The sequence below is a fragment of the Lepidochelys kempii genome, chromosome 4, assembly GCF_965140265.1.
Source record: "Lepidochelys kempii isolate rLepKem1 chromosome 4, rLepKem1.hap2, whole genome shotgun sequence".
Classification (NCBI taxonomy): Eukaryota; Metazoa; Chordata; order Testudines; family Cheloniidae; genus Lepidochelys; species Lepidochelys kempii.
The window spans coordinates 124,392,420-124,411,606 of record NC_133259.1 but is presented as its reverse complement, the minus strand read 5'-3'; the positions used below and the strand labels follow the sequence as shown (position 1 = coordinate 124,411,606).

Below are 19,187 nucleotides of genomic sequence, written 5' to 3'. Positions count from 1 at the left end.
CACAGACTGACCGGGAAGCTGCGCTCCCGCGCGACACACGCCCCTCGCCCGCCTCCTATTAGAGCGCATGCGCTGGCGGCCAGGGCCCGACCATCGAGGAGAGGGGCGTGAGTTTGTGACGAGAAAGAACCTGCTGTCTCAAGCCGGGAGAGCCCCCTCCCCCCCTTCAGCCCGGGAAGTGATCCTGCCCTGTCAGCGCCGGAGGGGAACATGGAGGTTCGGAACGGGCACAAGTCCTCGCACGGGGGAGGGGGGCATGTTTCTCTATCCCCCCCCCCCCGCCATGAGTGCCCTTGTGGGCTCGTCCTGCAGCTGGCGCCGCGCGCCCGCTCCCTCCTTCCTCTCTGAGGGGCTCCGCGCCCAGGGGCGTGTTGGCGGGAGAATCTGAACCCGGCAGCGGCAGCGCGGAGGGGGTGGTACTGTTGCAGCCCGTGGCGTGGCGGCTGTACATCGCCCGCCGTGCATTAGGGGGTATTGCGTCACGGGGCTCGTGCTACAGCATTTCCTTGCACCCTGCGCGCCGGTCCTGCGTGACACGGCAGAGCGCGCTGTCCATTGTTTTCCTCGGGTGCCACTGCGTTGCCTTGCTGGCGTTTTGTCATACCACCGTGGGTCCCACTGAAACCTATTTTAAAACCCTCCCAGTCCTGCACTGGCCCGTCACTTTCTCACCACCAAGCTGGTGTTTTTCTAAGGGACCATGTAGTAGCCTTGTTCAGCAGTCACAAGAGCTCTCCCCCACAGCGGTCATGGAACCTGCTGGGTTCAAGAGCATTCTGCTCCTTCCCCTGCTTACACAGGTCTCACACACAGCACCCTGTCCGCTGTCTGAATAGCGAGATGGGGAGAATTACACCCCATGGTGTACTCTGGGATACATGCGGTATTTTCTTCTGCTTCTGTCGTGTTGGGAGTGGCACCTTGATGTGTCTATTAAAAGCTAGAAACACTGCCTCTGGAAAGTTAGGTGCTCTCTTTGCATATTTAGCAGTATGGCCAAGATTTGTCATAGCGGCAAAATGGCATAAGGCTAGCTTCGTGCTATCTGAACAGCTTCTATAAGATTTGTTTGATATCCTAATAAAGAGCCTTTATTTGATAGTTAGACTGACCTAAAATGGACAAATATTAACTAACTAGTAATATGACTGGAAAGTCTCTTTTTAAGTTACGTTTACTTGCACAGTTCAGGTTGCACTGATTATACATACTCTGATTGTAAATCTGTTTCTTTTTCAGTGCAAAAATCCCAGGAGTCAAAATTAGTCTTTCAAGATTGGATCTGCTGATTCTCTACAATGTATGACTGAAGTCCTTGTTCTTTAATATTTCTTCTATACACAAAGATAGACTAGATATTTTCAAATATTAAATTAGCACTTTTAAAAACAATTAAAATCTACCTATTTGGCTGTCAACTGGAAACCTGTTCCTTAAAGGCCTGATGCAAAAACCACTGGCATTCTTGGGAGTCTTTCCACTGACATAACTGGTCTCTGGAGGCCAGGGGCCCTAAATCTCATTGTTAGAGTGTTTTGGGCTTTGCTGAAACACACCTAACCTCTAAAACTGATGCATTACCTGTAATATCAGAAAATACTAACTCAGCACCAGATTTTTAGTGGGCTGTAATATTAACATCCTGTATTATGCACTGAGAAAGGACTGTCCGCTTTTTATGGATATAAAGTTATATGATGGAATAGAACAACTAAGTACAAGAAGCAGTGAGGCAAAAAGGCATTCTTTAAAAACAGGAAGTTAAATCCTATTGAGAAAAATAGAAAGGAGCATAAATTCTGGCAAATGAATGTGTAAAAATATAATTAGGAAAGCCAAAAAAGAATTTGAAGAATAGCTAGCCAAAGACTCAAAAAGTAATAGCAAATATTTTTTGTAAGTACATCAGAAGCAGGAAGCCTGCTAAACAACCAGTGGGGCTACTGGATGATCAAGATGCTAAAGAAACACTCAAGGACAATAAGGCCATTGCGGAGAAACTAAATGAATTATTTGCATCAGTCTTCACGGCTGAGGATGTGAAGGAGATTCCTAAACCTGACCCATTCTTTTTAAGTGACAAATGTGAGGAACTGTCCCAAATTGAGGTGTCAATAGAGGAGGTTTTGGAAAAAACTGATAAACTAAACAGTAATAAGTCACCAGGACCAGATGGCATTCACCCAAGAGTTCTGCAGGAACTCAAATGTGAAATTGCCGAACTATTAACTGTAGTCTGTAACCTCTCATTTAAATCAGCTTCTGTACCAAATGACTGGAGGATAGCTAATGTGATGCCAAATTTTGAAAAAGGCTCCAGACATGATCCTGGCAATTACAGGCCAGTAAGCCTAACTTTAGTACCAGGTAAACTGGTTGAAACTATAGTAAAGAACAGAATTGTCAGACACATGGATGAACATGAGTTGTTGGGGTAGAATCAACATGTTTTTTGTAAAGGGAAATCATGCCTCACCAATCTACTAGAATTCTTTGAGGGGGTCAACAAGCAAAGGGGGATCCAGTGGATATAGCATACTTAAATTTTCACAAAGCCTTTGACAAGGTCCTTCACCACAGGCTCGTAAGCAAAGTAAGCTGTCATGGGATAAGAGGGAAGGTCCTCTCATGGATAGGTAACTGGTTAAAAGATAGGAAACAAAGGGTAGGAATAAATGGTCGGTTTTCAGAATGGAGAGGAAATAGTGGTGTCCCCCAGGAGTCTTTACTGGGACCAGTACTATTTAACATATTCATAAATGATCTGGAAAAAGGGTAAACAGTGAGGTAGGAAAATTAGCAGATGATTCAGAACTACTCAAGATGGTTAAGTCCAAAGAAGACGCAAAGAGTTACAAAGGGATCATAGAAGATTAGGTTGGGAAGAGACCTCAGGTGGTCATCTAGTCCAACCCCCTGCTCAAAGCAGGACTAACCCCAACTAAATCATCCCAGCCAGGGCTTTGTCAAGCTGGGCCTTAAAAACGTCTAAGGATGTAGATTCCACCACCTCCCTAGGTAACCCATTCCAGTGCTTCACCACCCTGCTAGTGAAATATAGTTTCTCCTAATATCCAACCTAGACCTCCCCAACTGTAACTTGAGACCATTGTTCCTTGTTCTGTCATCTGCTACCACTGAGAACAGCCTGGCTCCATCCTCTTTAGAACCCCCGTTCAGGTAGTTGAAGTTTGGTATCAAATTCCCCCATCACTCTTCTCTTCTGCAGACTAATTAAGCCCAGTTCCCTCAGCCTCTCCTCGTAAGTCATGTGCCCCAGCCCCCTGATCATTTTCGTTGTGCTCCGCTGGACTCACTCTAATTTGTCCACATCCTTTCTCTAGCGGGGGCCCAAAACTGGACGCAGTACTCCAGATGTGGCCTCACCAGTGCCGAATAGAAGGGAATAATCACTTCCCTCGATTTGCTGGCAATGCTCCTACTAATGCAGCCCAATATGCCATTAGCCTTTTTGGCAACAAGGGCACACTGTTGACTCATATCCAGCTTCTCGTCCACTGTAATTCCCAGGTCCCTTTCTGCAGAACTGCCGCTTAGCCAGTCGGTCCCCAGCCTGTAGCAGTGCATGGGATTCTTCTGTCCTAAGTGCAGAACTCTGCACTTGTCCTTGTTGAACCTCATCAGATTTCTTTTGGACCAATCCTCCAATTTGTCTAGGTCACTCTGGACCCTATCCCTACCCTCCACCGTATCTACCTCGCCTCCCAGCTTAGTGTCATCCGCGAACTTGCTGAGGGTGCAATCCATCCCATCATCCATATCACTAATGAAGATGTTGAACAAAACTGGCCCCAGGACCGATCCCTGGGGCACTCCGCTTGATACTGGTTGCCAACTAGACATCGAGCTGTTGATCACTACCCGTTGAGCCCGACAATCTAGCCAGCTTTCTATCTACCTTATAGCGGATAGAATTAATCCAGTCCATACTTGTTAACTTGCTGTCAAGAATACTGTGGGAGACCTCATCAAAAGCTTTGCTAAAGTCAGGGTATATCACGTCCTCCGCTTTCCCCATATCCACAGAGCCAGTTATCTCATCATAGAAGGCAAACAGGTTGGTCGGACATGACTTGCCCTTGGTGAATTCATGCTGACTGTTCTTGATCACCTTCCTCTCTTCCAAGTGCTTCCAAATGGATTTCTTGAGGACCTGCTCCATGATTTTTCCAGGGACTGAGGAGAGGCTGACTGGTCTGTAGTTCCCGGAGTCTCCTTCTTCCCTTTTTTAAAGATGGGCACTATATTTGCCTTTTTCCAATCATCCAGGACCTCCCCCAACGAGCTTTCCTTGCTTGGAGAAGCACCCATTTTAAATCTGACTCTGTCCTGTGTTTCTGCAGGTGCTGCAAGATGGGGGAGATCCAGGTTGCAGCCCCCAGCCCTGCGCTGTCAGCTTCTATATAGAGAAACAAACTCAATGACCCTTCTGGTAGAAAGCTCGGGAAGTATTGTTCAGTTCAGTAGCCCTTGTCAGGGTTCCTTCCCCACTTTGAACTCTAGAGTACAATGTGGGGACCTGCATTGTTAAGGAAAAGTTAGCACATGTGACTCCATTTTGGTTTGGGGCCCACCATTGTTTAAATGCCAGCACATTATACACCAGGAGGAGTAATCCTTAGATATTGAATCCCTGTGAAAATCCTCCTCCTTGTCTCCAGCCTGCCTTGACTCCCAGTATCTGGTTTTTGTCAGTCTCTAACTCCCTGTCTCTTGGCCTTGATGTGAGGCCTCCCATCCTGATAATAAAAGTTACTGATGCATGGCTTTAGGATCATGCTGTGTAATTAACATAATGGTATAGCACGAGGAATGCACCAAGCAGGGATAGGTGGTAGATAAGACAAGGGTTTGTTTATTGGCTAAGGTTTCTGATGCACGAGGGCAACATGCTTTGCTAAAAGGTATATAACTTTTGTATAATCTGCATTCAGGGTCCCCTCCTGACTAGCAGGGGGGCACCACGCTCGAGCGTAATAAACTTAGTGTCTTTTGGGAACTCTGAAGTTGTGGACTTTGTTTCTGTGCCTCAGCCTAGATTCGAACTGTGCGTGACCTATCAGGTATAATTCGCAGCACTGGTGTGCGTGTCCTATCAGGTATAATTCGCAGCACTGGTGTGCGTGTCCTACCAGGTGTAATTCGTAGCACTTGTGTGCGTGTCCTACCAGGTGTAATTCGTAACAGCATGAAAGACCCCCCTAAGCTTATTTCTACCAGCTTAGGTTAAAACTTCCCCAAGGCACAAAGTCTTTGCCCTTGGATTAGGTAAACGCTGCCACCACCAAGTGATTTAACAAACAAACAATCAGGGAAAGGACCACTTGGAGTTTCTATTTCCTCAAAATATCCCCCCAAGCCTTTACACCCCCTTTCCTGGGGAGGCTTGAGAATAAACAAGATGAGCACAGACCAGCCTTGGATTTTTAAGACCCAAAAAACCCAATCAGATTCTTAAAAAACAGAACTTTATTAGGAGAACAAAAAAGATAAGAGAACAACTCTGTAAGATCAGAATGGAAGATAATCTTACAGGCAGTCAGATTCAAAACATAGAAAATCCCTCTAGGCAAAAATTTAAGTTAAAAAAAGACACAAAAACAGGAATACACATTTCCTCCAGCACAGCAAATTTTACAAGCCAAAACAAAGAAAACCTAACGCATTTTCTAGCTAGATTACTTACTAACTTTACAGGAGTTGGAGGGCTTGCATCTTTGATCTGTTACTGGCAAAGGTATCACACAGACAGACAAATGCCTTCCCCCCTCTCCCAGATTTGAAAGTATCTTGTCCCCTCATTGGTCATTTTGGGTCAGGTGCCAGCCAGGTTACCTGAGCTTCTTAACCCTTTACAGGTAAAAGGATTTTGCCTCCGGTCAGGAGGGATTTTATAGCACTGTATACAGAAAGGTGGTTACCCTTCCCTTTATATTTCTGACAGCCCTTGATTGCTATGTCACAGATTTTCAAATATAGTCTGTTCACTGACTGTCAAGCCTGTGATACAAAATGGATGCTGTAACACGTAAAGAAAGCTACCATCATAAATGTCATTCACAAAACAAAATGGAGTTCATAATTTGATAATTTCTCAAACTGAGTCTGGTACTCCCTTGCTCAGGCATTTACCTATCAACTGGGCTTTACAGCCTTAGCCAGATAGCACGATCCAGTAGATAGCACACAGAAGAGGAAATCAGTGAGACCTAGGGTCTTATCTTGTCTCTGCCACTGATCATCTATCTTACCTTGGGCTAGTCACTTCAACTCCTTGTGCCTCTGTTTCCCTTTTGTCTGTCTTGTCTATTGAGAGTATCAGCTCTTTGGACAGGGACTAGCCTAGCATAGTCGGGTCCTGATCTAGGTTGGGATTGCTACTGTACATGTGATATTAAGAATAGTGTTGCCCCTTTTTGACTTGAGAACTTAGTCAAATTTTGGGGCTCTGGGGATGTTCTAGTTGGGATTAGAAATTGGTCATATTTGGGTATTTCTTTGCAGTTTTTTTAATTTGCAAAGAATGTACAAAGTCCTGTGTCTGCACATGCAGAATCAAAACCAAAAGGAACAGTTTAACATCTTACAGCTTAAAGCCTCTTTAGCTAACAGAGCCAAAGGCCCTCTCTCCAGCTTTTCCCAGGGTCATACTTTGCTCACAGGCTGCTGCTTGGTTCTCTTGTTTTTCCCTTTGCTGTTCTGTCTGTTCTTGTCTGTTTTCAGTTTGTGTGTTGTGTTCTGTCCCACACCCACCTGGTTGTAATACGCAGTGGAACTCTGTGCCCACAAGGTGCTAATTTCTGGGCTGACTCTGAGAATACAAGAACTGGGGGTCACCAAATGAAATTAATAGGCAGCAGGTTTAAAACAAACAAAAGGAAGCATTTCTTCACTCAACACATAGTCAACCCATCAAACTCTTTGCCAGAGGATGTTGTGAAGGCCAAGACAATAACAGGGTTCAAAAAAGAACTAGGTAAATTCATGGAGGATAGGTCCATCAATGGCTATTAGCCAGGATGGGCAAGGATGGTGTCTTTAGCTTCTGTTTGCCAGAAGCTGGGAATGGGTGACAGGGGATGGATCACTTGATGATTACCTGTTCTGTTCATTCCCTCTAGGGCATCTGGCATTAGCCACTGTTAGAAGACAGGATCCTGGGCTAGATGGACCATTCGTCTGACCCAGTATGGCCATTCTTATGTAATATACAATGGAAAACTTAGTTTAAGATATACTATGTATTAGCCTTTCACATGATTTTCAGATATCTTTGCTAGTTAACACATATCAGAAAAGATTAATCTGTAAAGGAACAAGTTCTCGAGTAAACCACATAATAGTGCTATATGTTTAACTTGAAGATTTGTTCCTTTACAGACTAATCTTTTCTATTTGATACTGCAGAGAAGTGATAATGAATTAGAGAATTTTCATTATGGTCTATTGCTGTAAAAGCTGGATTGTGATGTCATTGCAGAATGAAGGGAAGTGAGCACACAGGAAAGCCACTATTGAAACTATGTTGTCAATAGAGAATTAAAAAATTCTCCTTCTTAGTAATAAGGTTAAAATGTACACTCTATTGATGTGTAGTTGAATGGATTATAAATAATTTGACTTCCTAGTCCAAAGGATAGAAATACAGTGGATTCAAGTAAAGGTAAAAAACAGTACTGTATTGACAGCACCATTCGGGCTATTACCCATAAGAACAGGCTCTGCAGAAAGCCTGCCCAGCTTCCCCTGCTTGTCATGGATGAGATTAATGTAGTGAGTTCCAATCCAGACCACAGACTGGCCTACTAATTGCCTCACTGGAGTAGTAGTACTGGGAGAGATTAAATTTTTCATTCTCCAATTTTATTTTTTTAGTCATCTTTAAATACACACTTTGACAACAGCATGTTTTACTGCCATGCAGGAGAGGAATTAAGGAGAAATTTCTTGTTGAAATCTATAATTTTGTTTGCTCAGCAGTAGCAACACCCAGCTACTTAAGCTGCTGTTGACTCATGTTAAGGGTCATGCACTGTGAGATCTTCTCATTTCAGGCATTGGGATAAATGCACAGGAACTGAGAAAAATATTGACCACAGAATAAAGGAATAGTCACAGGAACAGAATATTTATCTGGCTAGACTGGCCAGAAGTTTGGAGTAAACAGTTAGTTCATAGGCATCCCCAATCCACAAACAAAATATAGTAGGAAATTTAAGTAATTAAGAACTTGCCTTACTATTTTATATTTGCCTCATTATTTTATCTTTAGCACCCCCACTTCTCTGGTCTGAATACATTGTAAGGGGTATATGGTCTTCTGATGTGATAAAGCTGACAAATTTTAAACTCCAAATAAAATACGGTACTCTTATACCTCAATTTCCCTCCAAAAGTAGCCATAGACTGTTATATTTGGTTTGATAGTCTGGCTAAGCACTAGACTTGTGCTACTTCTCCTGCCACTAAAATAAGTTCACCTGTACGGTGAAATACAGTAATTGTTTTATATCACATTGCTTCCAGCATTAAATGAAGAATTCCTTCTCCAATTAAAACCAGAAGCGATTAGCAGCTCATTTTGGGTAATTTAAGTCAAACACAAACTCAAACTCTTCAATCAAATAATCATTTCTGTAAGATGCTCCAACGTGTAGGCTGCACTTCATACCTCTCCAGGTTGTAGTCTGGATGTCTGTACCAGCTTTTGCCATCATCAGACATGAAGGAAAAGAATCATTCTGTTTTCTGCATTTCCATACTGGGGAAGGGGTACTGCAAATTTCTGTAATCCACATTTGTTACATTTATTTCTTTTGCACTTTCCATTGATCATTTGAGGTATGTGATCTGGGTTTATTTTGTAGACCTTTTTCATGTGCATTTACTATCTATGCCATTTAGGAGTTTTCTACCTACTTACAGCATGAAACTCAAAAAATAGCTGGGGAAATACTGAAGAATATTTTGTGTTATTTTCTACCCACTTAACTGTTTTTGAACAGGATCATTTCGTGGCCATGAAAAAAATTTGTTAACTCAGTTCATTTGCTGGTATACAACTGTCTACATCAGAGAACTCACCATCACCAGACTTGGCTTGCAAGCTAAACTACTCTCAAACCTGCAGGCAGTCACTTTAGCGTCAGAATTAAGGCACGCTAATGGACTATGCAAGGAACCTTACGACCAGTGTCCATCCTGTTCTGTGGGGGAAGTAGGGAGGAAGAGTACTATTTATCCAAGGCTGTCACTCTTGCTCATTAAAGGTGCCATACATTTGGCAGTTAAGATTCAAGGGGTACACACCCCCTAGAATTTTACTACAGAAAGATACAACTATCCAAAATGCTTCCCTTATCGATGGTTAATTATACTGATGTTTAATACTGGTATTGTGTCACATTCAATACTTTATACTAAAAGAGGAGAGCACATGCTGCAATGTGTCTAAGCACAGAGTTAAAAAATCGGGCAGTTATGGCCTGCATTCCTTCCTATATTAAACTGCTTACTAATACAAACTGATGACAGCAGCCTGTTTTGGATTGTTGCAGTAAATCCAACAGGAATTATATTTCTTCAGTGTTTGTATTGATTTTCATATAAATTTCTTTTCTGCTTTTCATCAGACATTGAAGAATCAGGGCCATCCCCATGTCTGCAGTTCCATTCCTGAGAACTGCCTGAAGGTACTGCACTACTGAAAAACAAAAACCAGTAATTAGGAAACGACATGAGTACTTGCCTGTCAGCTTTGCCCAACACGCTACTGGAATTGCAATAACAACTAGCTCCCATTATAATTCCCGAGACTGAGGGAGTGGTAATGACAAAAAATGGTACGCAGATTACAGCACTGCTGCGGAAGTGATTTACAAAATACAGCGGCAGAAATGAAAAAGACACAATCCTGATCATACTTCTCTCAATTAACTAGCTCAATTCCAACAAATATTTGGAAAGGCTGGCTTTATTAGCCAACATCTTATACAGAGACTCAAACTTCAAAGTTCTTAATAGTGGAAAAAAGCCCAAAAGAAATTCTTCACCCCAAGAAATATAACAGTTCATTCACTTCAGTAGCAATTACCATTGATCAGTCTGGATAAAGAGATCAGCATCAACATCTCAGTGATCGTTCTAAATGTCTCCTAAAATTCTCTTATAAATAAATAAGAAGGGCGGAGGGCAAAATAGTTCAGAAGTTCCCATGGCCTGACTCATGTGGAGAAGAGGGGCACTTTACCATCAAGGCCCAATGCTGGGGAAAGGCAATCACCAATTCAACAAAGCTTCCATGAACTTGCAATCTTCCCCAGAAAAGCAGAGGAACTTTATCTTGCTGCCACTGGGGCAGAGACACACGGAAATGGAGCTAGCTACTGTGGGGGAGCAAAGGCTTCATTCCCCGAGTGATTAGCTGGGAAAAAGTCTAGGGTTAAGTGTTGGGAAAAGTTTTAAAATTGTGAGAAAAGTAGACAATGAAACAAGATGCCAAAGGAGATTGTAGAAGATCCCTTCTAGGAAGTAGTCAAGACTTGGACTAGCTCTCTGCCCCCTCCAGGCATACTTTACTATGCCCCTTTCAGAAGTCTGATTTGTCTTTCTGTTTTTCACTTGTGAGCCTTGTCTGAAGCCAGAGCCCTGGGCAGCAGTGCTAAAGCATGTAACTTAGCTTTGCGGAGCCCCTTGTGGCATGAGACCCAGGGCAACTGGACTGCTTGCCATCCCTTAACGCCGGCCCTGCATTTGCGACCCTTCTAAACCCGTCCTGTAACTCCCCTGGAATTGCAACCCCCTGGCTGAGAACCACTGCTTTAGGGAAAATAAGACCAACCCTGCTGTGAAGCAGTAGATTAGAGAGAGTGCAAATTGTGTGATCTATACGCATGTTGGCTGCAGATCTCATTTTTCTTCAGCAGGTGGGTCCCAAGCATGCAAAACTATCTTCCACAGTCTGATCTGCTGGTACCAGAATCCCCGGCTGTACTTTTCTTAGATGTGTTGGGAGTCCTAGGATGAACTCCTGGTATTGGTTGGTTGCTATATATACACACACAATAATGTTAAAATTTTCACCCTGCAAACATGTTTTAAATGCGTTAACTTACCCAAGCATCAATAACCTATTAAATCACATTCTCATTAAACCTTTATGGCTTAACTGAAATATGCTAAAATTGATCCACCACTAGTAGTGTCAGAAATATGAAATAGGATAGGAGCACATGGTTAACAGTTCGTATTAGCACCGCATCATACAAGAAGTTATTATAAAGATTGTTACACTTCCTGCAGCATGGTGTCCTTTAAATGGGGTGGGGGATTTCAGAAGACTACCAAGATGCTGTGGACAGTGGTGTTGGCAATTCAGTAGGTGGCATGCTTACCAATGAGTCAGCATTGAACAAGTGCTCCAAGAATGGTGTTAGGAAACATTGTGAAGCTGGATGGGACGTCTTTCATGTAAGATCTAGAACTGGAAAACTGCCCACTGATGATCATTGGGGAGCCAAAGGCACTCTTTAACCTTTTCTCCACTACAAAAATAAAAACCATGTTTAAACATGGCTGTAGCCACATCATGTTAGAGTAGGATTCATGCATAGGGAAGAAAAGGTTTAAAAAGGAACTAGATAAATTCATGGAGGATAGGTCCAGCGATGATCTGCCAAAATCTTAACAACGGGTTCCCTCCTCACCCCACGAGGGGGTCATTGCCCACCCCCGCCCCCTGGGACTCCTGCCCCATCCAGCCCCCCTGCATTCCTTGACCCCCCCCCAGGACCCCTGCCCCATCCACTCCCCTCCCTGTCCCCTGACTGCCCCCAGAAATGGGCAGGAGGGTCTCGTGGGTCACCATAGTGGGTGCCCACCCCACCCCTAAGAGCCAGAGGGACCTGCCGGGGGGCGAGGTGGGGAGTCCCGGCGGTGCTTACCTGGGGCAGCTCCCAGGAAGCATCCGGCAGGTCCCTCTGGCTCCTAGGGGTGGGGGAGCGTAGCTAGTGGGGGAGCAGGGGGAGCGACCAGTCCCCCCACTGATCACATCAAAAGTGGCCCCTTAGGCGCCAACTCCATGGGTGCTCTGGGCTGGAGCACCCACGGGGAAAATTTGGTGGGTGCATAGCACCCACCGGCAGCTCCCCGACCCGCGCCTGGCCCCAGCTCACCTCACCTCTGCTCCGCCTCCGCTTCCTCCCTTGAACGTGCCGCCCCGCTCTGCTTCTCCACCCCCCCCCCGGCTTCCCGCGAATCAGCTGTTCCCCTGCGCACACACCCCCAGGTTACCTGCTGCGGCACGGGCGGCCGTCCTCGCGCCCCTCCCGCCCCAGCTCCTCCGCCTCCCTGGGCCTGAGTGCGAAGCCGCCGCCTGCTTCTCAGCCCGCCCCGGCTTCCCGCGCGAACAGCTGATTCATGAGAAGCCTGGGCGGGAGAAGCAGAGCAGGGTGGCGCATTCAGCGGAGGAGGCGGAGGCGGAGCAGAGTTGAGCTGGGGGTGTGGCGGGGAGCTGCCAGTGGGTGCTCTGCACCCACCAAATTTTCCCCTTGGGTGCTCCAGTGCTGGGGCACCCATGGAGTCAGCGCCTAAGGTGCCACTTTTGGCCGGTTGTTAAATTTAGAAGCCCTTTTAGAACCGGTTGTCCCTCACGGAACAACTGGTTCTAAAAGGGCTTCTAAATTTAATGGATCACTTGATGATTATCTGTTCTGTTCATTCCTTCTGGGGCAGCTGGCATTGGCCACTGTCTGAAGACAGGATACTGGACTAGCTGGACCGTTCATCTGACCCAGTATGGCCATTCTTATGTTCTTACCTCAAGAAAACAAACTTTGTAAAGGCATGTTATTAACTTGTTTAACTCTACTAGCTACCAAGGCTAAAGCATGATGATGTTTTATTCCTGTATGACTGGATACAAAAAAAACCCACCTTCATAACGTTTGGCCATAACAATGTTGATTATGGTTATTTTTATAAAGAGCTATTTGTAAAGAATAGGGGAGATGAACTTCAGTGTCCTGTCCAAATTTCATCTGATATTTTTTTTCTGCCTATACAGCTTACCCAGCACATTTTACTGAATATGACATTCTTCACTTCCTGCCCTCAAACTATCAAGTAGCATTGCTGTGCTCAGTTAAACAAATGCCAGATTTCACCCTGGAGCTAGCTGCCTTTCCATAGCCGAAATGATCTCGTCTGTACAGTTTGTAAAGCACTTTGAGACCCTTTGGGAGAAAAGGTTTCATATGAAGCCGTGCCCATCATCATATTGTGGAAAACTTTCAGGTTATTTACAGTACCTCTCAGAGGATTTGTATAGTAATCTTTTCTGCCTGGTGTCCCAAGGAACTAAGGTAATACACAGAAATATTTGTTTAACCGGAAGGTTTGCTCTTTTCCAGCCTTACTCCTCTTATTGATCCTGCAGTGGCAACAATACATTACAGACAAGTGGGACTTATAATACATGATACAATTGTGTTGCAGGATCAGAAGAGAGCAGCAGCAGTAAGATGTCACCCATGCACAAAACACCTGCATTTCCACGTGTTCCTGCTTACTGGTTTCTGAGCTCTTCCGCTGATTGTTTACATAGAGGACGGGGCTGACTGGAAATCCACATTTGGATGGCATGACTTACAGGCTCTGGTTCCTCCTTTTGCTAGGTTAACAAACAGAAAGGAGCAAAAGAATTAGGGCTTAATCTATTGTGGTATCTACACTGAGCTTGTCTACATTTCAGTGCTAAACCCTGTTCAGCCTCCAGTCAGCTAACGTGATTGCTGACAATCATGTTCTGACACAATTGTATACTGCAGGCCAGGCCTGCTAGAACAGAAGAGTCACAGGAAGCGGGATCGAGCACAAAAATATTAAAAATCTTCATTATTAGCAAAATAGACAATAAAATGTTCTTTCTCCAGCCAAATTTGCTTATGTGGAGAATTTCTCTTTAGGTTTGCTATTTGAACACAGTTCTTAGTCAAGGATTTATTCATAAAACGTATCAAATCAACCTAATGGAAAAAAGCAAGCAGTGCACTGAACTGAATGCATGAGTTGCAAATATTCACCTAACAGGGATTTGAAATGCACACAAGTTATTTTGGAATTTCTTTAACGTGTCTGTGATATGCAAGTGTGTTGTTTCCAAAAGTGATCTGTTTTATTCTTCTCATCAGAATAATTTCATCCATTTCCTTTTCCTCTGATCTAGTAGAGTCATTTAAAACAGACCTAGAAAAAGAGTTAGAAATCTTTTTTTTTTCAAATGGTGCCAGAAGTCTGATGTTTAGGTGCTAGAACTATGGACATTGTTTGGGGCACTGGGCTAAATCTTCTTTCATTTTCACCTGTGTAGACTAGGAGAATTGAAGCACATGGAGCTACACAGTGAAAAACTAAAATGAGAAGAGTCAGGCCCTCTCCATTTTTATCAAATTTATTGGTTAAGTGATTGTTTAGTTAACATGTTTTTGCCATTTGCAGTAGTATGGACATCTTAATATCAGAAATTTATGATTAGATCCAAAATAAGGAAACCAAGTAATAGCTAATTCTAGCATGCGTGCATAACCTCCTTCTTGAAATACAAGTTTTTGGGCTCAATATGGGGGTAACTGGGCAAAATGTACATGAGATATACAAGAGGTCAGACTACATGATCTAATGGTCCCTTCTGGCCTTAAACTCTATGGATCTATGAAAAGAGAAAGGAAAGAGTTCCTTTTTGTATTGGAAAATACTTCTGGAAAATATGAAAAGTTTACTCTACATAGAGGTTATGCAATTTAGTGTTTACAAGCAAGAGCAATTAGGTGGATGGTGTCAGCAGCTTCTGAAGTACTGAACAGGATTTTTTAGCTCTTCAAGTTTCCTTTTAGACTTGGGAAGAAAGGCTGGGCATTTGGTTTCGGCCATGCTAAGTGTAGCCTGATGGTGAGAAATCTGGAAGGAGATGTTGGAGAGGCAGGATAATACAGAGGTGTTTACGAGTCTTCACTAGTGCATGTAAAGTGCCTGAAAATCATGAGACAGAAGGCACTAGAAATGCAAAGTATTATTATTAAATAATCACACAGCACTTACTTGGCAATTTTTTTATTAATTGGTGTCCTTATTGTTTTGCCTTCCTCAGTTGTACTTCCCCAGTCTGAGCAATTTGAAAGGGGCCTAGAGCCTGCGGATGTTGAAAAACTGAAAAATAATTAAGCCTCCACACTGACATTTGTTCCTCAATTTCCCCTGCTAATTTATCACTTAACTGACAGCAACCTAGCCTATATTTGACACCCCAGCTTCATGGCAGTGTCAGGTAGTACAGAACTTGATATTACTTCAAGTCAAAGTGATGGTATCCAGGCTCCTTACTGCATCTTGTCATTTTCAAAACTGAGCAGCCAAGCAAACATAGACTAAGGAGAGAGAGGAAGGTTTCTTTATGAAACAGTGTTCTCACCATTTGAGCAAATTTAATTGTTAACAGAATACCAGTTATGTTTCATACTTTTCCTGAATTTCTTTTCAGAGTTGGAGGCTGTATGATTTGTCATCTAAAGCAAAATAATGGGAGCTGGGAAATTTCTACTTCAGTAAGTGGTTGAGCCACTAACATCCCTGTGACCTTGTAGAAACTCACCCAACTCCCTAATGTTTAAATCAAACAAACTGAAAACTGGGTAGTGTTGCAATAGGTTAGGACAGTAGGAGGCCATGTGTCCTAACTAGACCTGTTCACCTTTGTTGTGTTAGTACCTCATAAATGCCATCCATGCCTGTGTCCTTTAGTGTTATACATTATAACCATATCCTCTCAAGTCCTTGTATTTCAATACATTACAGTTGGTGTTGGTAGTAATACAGTTAAAGTTGCTCAAGTTACGTATAACAGAATGATTCTGAGTGGGTGTACAAATAGAGTCCTCCTAAACTATTTCACATCTCTTTCAACTCCTCCTACCTCTCAAGATTTGCAGGAAGGTCTCTAGTTTGACCTGTGACACAATATTCAAATAATTAGGATATTCTTAATGTGGAAACTGCTCTCCAAGACATTAGTACCTCTACTAGCATAATCTTGATTTTCCTATCTTCTCCTCAGTAATAATCCAAGAGACCCTTTTATTATCTTTGTTGCCCACTTTGATACCCACTTTTCAGTTCAGTAAATTTCATGTACCATGGTCCTCAAAACTGTACAAAATACTCCTAGCCTTTTGTTCAGCAATATCATTCATGCTCTCTTCCAGGTTGCATTCCACTTATTTGCATACATTCCAGCACTTTGTTTGCTTTTGTTTCTGCTGCCAGACACCAGGAAGTATATGCTTATCTCCACCATTTCCCTATACCCGCTCTTTTAAAATTTGCAACAGTAAAAACACAGAACACTTTGGAAACTAGTTACCACATCTGATCTCATTTTGAGTTGTCACCAGTGAATGACAATAAATACTTACTACCAGATTGTGCTATCACTGAATGGGTTGAACACGTTAACAAAGAAAGAGGTTTCTATTTACACGCAATGTGACTGTCCACACTCATGGCAAGGGACATATTGACAAAGTACAGAATTTAAAACATATGGCTTCCCATTACTGCAGAAGAAACTTTTCAGGATTCCAGCAATTACAGTTTCCTCAGTTACTATCTCATCAAGTAATTTTTTTTCCTTTTAAAATAAAGTGTTTGCTGATTTTATTACATTAACTTAACCTATTATGTAGCCAGACTGAAAGCTGTACTCCCGTATAATAGAAGTCAAATAGATAGATCATCTTTTGCTGGTTTGACACTATTAGATTAAATGTTTTATAATAAAAAGTTCAAGGCTACAAATTCAGAAAGTTGTATTCTTATTTAAAGGAAAAAAGGGACAATGGCACCTCATTGTGTGTTGTTTCAATGTCAAGCACTGAATCTGTAGAATCTTCAGATGCCCCTACATGCAGTCTATGCCATACTGGTATTCATCAGACATAAGGAATCTGAATCATTTCTGTCTTTGCAACCAACAAACTGGAGGTTGTAAACTGCTGAAAAGTTTGAAAAATAAAATAAAAAGTCTTCCATTAGCAATCAAGTTAAATGTCACTGCAACTTCAACCTACCAAAATGCAACTAAAGTGGCAGCACTACTTGAAGGTTATCATCAGTCAAAATTCCCAAATAAGGTAAGATTTGGTATAAAGATTTTTTTAATAGAGGGCTGTAGCACTGTTTAAATGATCTGAACAATGTAACTACAGCTCTAGGGAAATACCATTCTAAGGCTATGTCTACACTACACAGCTTTTAATGTCTAACAAATGTCTAGACATTAAATAGTCACACTATGGTAGTGGCACAAACTAGTGTAACTAATGCCTGAATTTTCAGAAATGCATGCCCAACACTACTGTGCATGGAAACTGGGGATTTGCATGTAAATATACAATACCTACTGTACGGATATTGTGTGTGCACAAGGGAATGTAGAAGTGCACACACACTTTTTAGGATTTCCACCTTCAATCTGTCTCCAGGAAATTATTATTCTATAAATAAATATTTTATTTTACAAAATGAGTTTGGCTATTTTTAAAGATGAACAGTAAGAAGAACTGTTCTAAATATTGCTTTTATGCTTACACATGTTAACGGGACAGGGTGGATGGAACATACTTTTAAAGTGATTCTTCAATGCAAGTTATTACTTTCCGTGGAAGAGAGAAAAAGGACCTTATTTCACCATATACTTCTCAGGCCATCGACCTGATGAAACCACAAAAATGGATGTCCATTTCTACACTATATCACTTAGTCTCCATTAAAGTATGCAAGTCAATTAAAAAGTTAGGGGCGTTGTGTAGTAAGAGGCCATTGGCCCATTGTTCATTTTCTACTAGCTCTAAAGGTAAAGCTCATTGAGGTTTGAAAACACTCGGTTCTCTAGTCTAACATATCCAATAAGATGTCTGCAGAACTTAGAGACATGTTGGACTCATTCAAACAATCTAAACTTCAGAAGTTGTTGGTTTTAGGAATTTATGTCAATTAGTATTCATGACATTACAAAAACCACTTTATTTAGTAAATATTAGTGAGTCTTCTAAGACAGGGGATCTCACAACAAATTTTTGATGGCCTCAGAGTGTGGCCACCAACTCTTCCTGGTGGCTGGTCTGACAAATTTTCCTAAAATACTTAATTAACGTTAGGAAAAACAAATAAATAAGCACATATGCATGCCCAAATCATTGTAATTTATTTATGTAGGGTTTTTTCCCCCTGCAGACTCAATAATAAAAACAATGTACAGTTGTATTTTGGTGTCTCAGCCCCCGCTGCCATCCCCAGCCCCCCACAGATCCCTCCCCAGGCTCCCAATCACCCCCCTGCTCCCCTGGACCTCACATCCCAGGCTCATCCCACTCCATGCCTCTTGACCACGGTGTCTGGTAAGGCCAGCACTGCTGAAGTGCCATTGCCCTGGGCTGAAGCCCAGAGCGGGAGCCCTATGGCTGGAGCCAAGGAAGGGTCCAAGGGGGCCTGAAGCTTCACCAGCCGGCACGGGGGAGTGAAGCCCAGAGCCCCCGAGCTGAAGATTGGCAGGGGGAGGGGCCAAAGCATGGAGCCCACTGTCAGAGCTCCAGGGCTCAAGGAGGGGCTGAAGCCCACTTTTGGCTGAACCAGAGGAGGGGGCTGAAGCCCACCTCTGGAGTCCTGCAGCTGAAGGGGGAAAAATGTGGGCTGAAGCCCTCCCCTGGAGCATCTGGACACTGCAGGGATGCACTTCTGTTTGACCCCTCCCCCATCTCTGCCCAGGAGGCTGTCATGGCCACAGGAAAACACTCAGGTGACCGCATGTGGCCACAGTGGCCGCATTTGAGAAACACTGTACTTCTGTAGATACAGCACTACCCTTAAAAGATGCAAGAATATTTTACATTTATGTGTATTAGTGCATTTGGTATACTACAATATTATAAAGTGTTACTAAGCTCTATTCTTATGACACAAAGATCCACTGAAATTAAAACTTCCAGTCACCTCAAAGAGAGGCTTTTTATAGTTAAAAAAGTAAAGAAATATATAGTGAATCTACTGGGCAAGCTGCTCAGATAGGAAAGCTTGTATTAAAAAGACATACTGGCAATCATCTTATTTTTACTTTA

The 19,187-nt window shown here is 43.0% G+C and overlaps 1 long non-coding RNA gene across 2 annotated transcripts; it reads right to left on the bottom strand.

Moving 5' to 3' along the window:
- Positions 1-5,472: 5,472 nt before the first annotated feature.
- LOC140910827 (uncharacterized) lies at positions 5,473-11,557 on the bottom strand. Of its 2 annotated transcripts, none has more exons than XR_012158749.1 (2): positions 11,415-11,557; positions 5,473-11,067 (listed from the first exon to the last, which is right to left on the bottom strand). It is a non-coding gene; the product is annotated as an uncharacterized lncRNA (long non-coding RNA). The 2 variants fall into 2 exon arrangements; XR_012158750.1 differs by having other exon boundaries at positions 5,473-9,724.
- Positions 11,558-19,187: the final 7,630 nt, after the last annotated feature.